Source organism: Gavialis gangeticus, unplaced genomic scaffold, assembly GCF_001723915.1.
Source record: "Gavialis gangeticus isolate Ggan-Ray unplaced genomic scaffold, GavGan_comp1, whole genome shotgun sequence".
Classification (NCBI taxonomy): Eukaryota; Metazoa; Chordata; order Crocodylia; family Gavialidae; genus Gavialis; species Gavialis gangeticus.
This window is the reverse complement of record NW_017729022.1, coordinates 71,961,876-71,966,223: the sequence shown is the minus strand read 5'-3', so window position 1 is coordinate 71,966,223 and position 4,348 is coordinate 71,961,876. Positions and strand designations below refer to the sequence as shown.

The following is a 4,348-nucleotide window of genomic DNA, read 5'->3' as shown; positions in this document are numbered from 1 at the left end:
GCAATCAAGTTGGTCAAGCATGACTTACCCTTGGTGAATCTATGCTGACTGATCCTAATCACCTTCTTTTCCAAGTGCTTCAAGATGGATGTCTTGTGGGTCTGTTCCATGATTTTTCCAGGGACTGAGGTGATGCTGACTCATCTGTAGTTCCCTGTATCCTCCTTTTTCCCTTTCTTAAATATGGGTACTACATTTGCCCATTTTCAATTATCTGGGACCTCTCTTGATCACCAAAGTGTTCAAAGATTATGGTCAATGGCTCTGCAATCGTATCAGCTAACTCCCTCAGCACAGATCTTGTTCAAAGATTCCAAAAAGCAATTATTCTTTGCTTTATCAAGGGCAAAACTTAGATTAAAAATAATAAGCACTTGTGCACATTTCCCTACTCCAGTTTCTGAACTCCATAGTTGTCATCTCTGAGCCAGAATCCTTCAAGATGCCCAGGATCTCTGATCTGCAGCTCCTGGCTGCTCTTCTGAACAATGAAGCCTCTTCTTATTTCTGAAGCCAGTTCTCTGCAACGGCTCTCCTCTTTCTCAAATAACATCCAGTCCTCTTTCTAAAATAACATCCAGGTCCTAATGTCAATTCAGCTCAGTCTCCTCATATAAAACATCCACAGTGGGCACATCTTCACAAGATGTTTACTGTGGTTACCTAATTAGTTCCACAGTGAAGTCTCAGCATTTACACATGTGGCCCTATTATGCTGCAGTAAACTAATAAATGCCACTGTAGGCCAGTACTTGTCAAAACAAATACTATCCTATGGTGCTGTTATTTAGTGAACCACAATGCACATGTACATGCTGATGGGACTGGCTAGGGCACAAGGGTGCTTCAGTGCAGGGGCTGCCTGACAGCTAGCCCTGCACTGGAGCACCCTCATGCCCCAGCCAGTCCATCTGCAGCACTTTGACCTCAGCTACAGCAACCCCAGACTAGCAAGCTGACCCTCTGGATCCCCTGCCAGCCAAGGCTGCCCTAACCTGGCTGCATATGCTGCGGTCCCAGGCACACATGCAAATGCGATGCTAGAGAGTAACAAACTTTGGAATGATATGTGGCAGAGTTTACTCATTCACAGTAATTTCATGTGTAGATGAAATTACCTAGAGATCAATTGTTTCAATACCAGCTTATTTGGCATAACCCATTTTCTTGTTTTTGCCTCTATCTTTATTGTATGCATTCAACATATACTTGTTCATTGATTACCTCATTTTCCCATGTCCCTGGAAAGAAGCTACTGACTTGAGGTCAGGTACCAAGATATGCAAGGATAAACAGGTAAACTGTGTCATACATAGAAAATTAGATAAATAATAATTTGTTAAAATTATACAAATTCTCCCATTTTGTCCATATGAGTACAGGTTGGATTTGCACCTGGAGGCTTCAGCTAAAGCTATATTGGCAAAATCTATCTCATACAAATAAGAGTTTGGACAAAGGCTTAGGAACCAAAGCCATCATGTTTCATGCAGGTATATCCTGTGATACCTAAATACAATAGGGTGAGCTAAGGACAGAGTTTCAGCCCTAACGCTGAATTTCCTAGCTTTCACGGGCTTAAGTCATACCCTTAATGTTATTTAAAAGTATTTTTTCATGGTTTAATATATACTATAACTTGTTCCTGTGTGACAACTGGATTTATACTGGCTTCATCCCTAATACCACTGGAAACTGGAAGCAGGCTCCCCTATGAGTCTGCACTCCAAATATTTTGAGCGGACAGCAACCCTCTAATGCTGATCTATTTTGCCTTGCCGTTGTATCCAATAAAAGTTCTATGTTCTATTCCTCTTCTGTCACATTTCAGTACCACGTTCAACTTGTAGGCTATTAGCCTGCTAAATATTAACAATGACCACCAAAGGAACAAAATGTTTGTATCTTCTCTATTTCTTTTCTCTCTTGTTTCTATATTTGCATTAAAAAGTCTGGTGTAACAAAAAGGGTTGGCTTGTTTTTTGTTTTTTACATTAGAAATTCAGCTCCTATCTAATATGCATTTCCTCTGGATGATTTTATAGATGACTGGAGAAGCTTGTTAGGTGCATAATGCCACAGCCTGAGGAAGGGAAGTGATTTTCTGTTAGGCTATTCAAAACTCTCTTTTTGGTTTTTATTAACGCCTTTTTAATACAAACATCTAACAAGCAGTTCAGAGACAATATTATCTCAACAATCTCACATTAAAGAAAATTTGAGGGCTCTTTTTTGTATGGCTATAAGAAAAAACTTTTTGCTCTTGTAAAACAAATTATGAAGTAGGAGAGAGAGGGAGTTTTTTGTTATTTTGTTCATTTCACTGGTCATTTGTGGAAAAAGAAAGAAGCTTAACATTAATTTCCCTTAAAAGTTTTAATTGTGCAATATAATGCTAGTATTTGTTTTATCAGATACTAGTTTGTTTTACATACTCAAAAGACAAACATCCTTAACTCTTCTATGTCCTGTTTGTGGTGCTTTGAGCGTACAGGAGATAGCAAGCTGGTTGAGTGTTCATAGGGTTGTTAAGCTGGCATGTCTGTATTTATGACATCTACCTTTTCCTTCCTTTTCCCCTGCATGGGAGATATGACCAGAGAGTACACAGGGCTCCTATAATCCTGGCCTGGAAAAATGGTTTCTTAGAATCATGGAAATTAAGGGCTGGAAGGGACCTCAAAAGATCATTAAGTCCAACCCCCTCCACTCTGATCCCAAATGATCCCAGCAAGGAGTCTGTCCAGTCTCCTCTTGAAGACTTCCATGGTTGGGGACTGAACCACTTCTTTGGGAAGTCTGTTCCAGATTCTGGTCACCCTTACTGTAAAGAAGTTCTTCCTTACATCCAACCTGAAGCCATCCTCTAGCAGTTTATGGCCATTGCTTCTTGTCCTCCCTTGGGGCACCCTAATGAACAGTTTTTCTCCCGGCTTCGGATATTCGCCCCTTACATACTTATAGATGGCTTCCAAGTCCCGCCTCAGTCTTCTCTTCCCTAGGCTGAGCAGTCCCAGTTTCCTTAGTCTTTTCTCATAAGATTTGTCCTCCAGGCCCTCAATCATTCTTGTGGCCCTTCTCTGGACCCTTTCAAGATTTTTACATGTTTTTTGAAGTGCAGCGCCCAGAACTGGACACAGCACTCCAGCTGGGGTCTTACTCGCGCTGAGTAGAGAGGAAGTATCACTTACTCATGACACATTGGCTAATGCATCCCAGAACCAAACCCTGAGGGATACCACTGGTCACCTTCTGCCAAGATGATACAGACCCGTCCACTAACACCCCCGGGGTTCAACTCATTAGCCAGTTTCCAACCCACATGACCATGGGCTCTGCCATCCCACAATCCCCCAGTTTTTTTATAAAAGCATCATGGGAGACCATATTGAAGGCCTTTTTAAAGTCCAAATGTATGACATCAACAGTATCTCCCATATCCAAGAGGTTCGTTACTTGATTGTAGAATAAGATAAGGTTGGTCAGACACAATCTGCCTGCAATGAAACCATGTTGGCTATCCTTCAGCATCATGCCTTCTTCCAGTCTCCACCAATGGACTTCCTGATAATTTTTTCCAAAAATTTACCCAGTATCCAAGTCAAACTGCCTGACTTATAGTTTACTGGATCCTCCCTCCTCCCCTTCTTAAAGATTGGCAACATATTGTCCTTTTTCCAGTCTTCCAGGACCTCTCCTGAGCACCACAAGTCTTCAAATACCTTTGCCAATGGTCCTTCAATGACTTCAGCCAATTCCCTCAGTGTTCTCAAGTGTTGGCCTTGTGGTCCTGCCGACCTGAAGACATTCAGCCATTCTAAGTGCTCCCTCACCAGTTCGACACTGACAATTGGTTGGCAATTGTCCCCCCCCATCCATCCAGAATATTAACACTGGTGCAAGCTAGCAGCCTTGAGGCTGCTCTAGTTTGGTCAAGAGAGCTTCTATGTAGTTTTAGTTTCTCCCTGCCACTGGGTGCATCTATGCAAGACACTGAATGTGCAGTAGCTGAATAATACTGCGCAGTAGCAGGTCATAGCACAGACGGTGCTAATATGCTACTGTGAAGTAGCATCACTTAAAAGATGTTTGCTGGCACAACTGCACAGTAATGCCAGTTACTGCACATTTAGTTAGCACTTGCTGATACAAGTTCTAACTAAGTGTGCAGTAACCACTGCACAGTAGTGTCTCATGTAAAGGCACCAACTGTGTCCTTAGTTAAGTGAACTGACATCAAAAAAGGAAGTTTGGACATGAAGCAATATGCTTAGGAGCTCAAAGGAAAGAAGGCTGTAACAACTGGACATAGAGTTATATAAGGCTGACAGTGTGGTACCAGAGGGGT

At 42.0% G+C, this 4,348-nt stretch overlaps 1 long non-coding RNA gene across 1 annotated transcript; it reads right to left on the bottom strand.

Annotated features, from left to right (window-relative positions):
• Positions 1–319: 319 nt before the first annotated feature.
• On the bottom strand, positions 320–2,703 carry LOC109297033. Its single transcript, XR_002097163.1, has 2 exons — positions 2,436–2,703; positions 320–637 (listed from the first exon to the last, which is right to left on the bottom strand). It is a non-coding gene; the product is annotated as an uncharacterized LOC109297033 (long non-coding RNA).
• Positions 2,704–4,348: the final 1,645 nt, after the last annotated feature.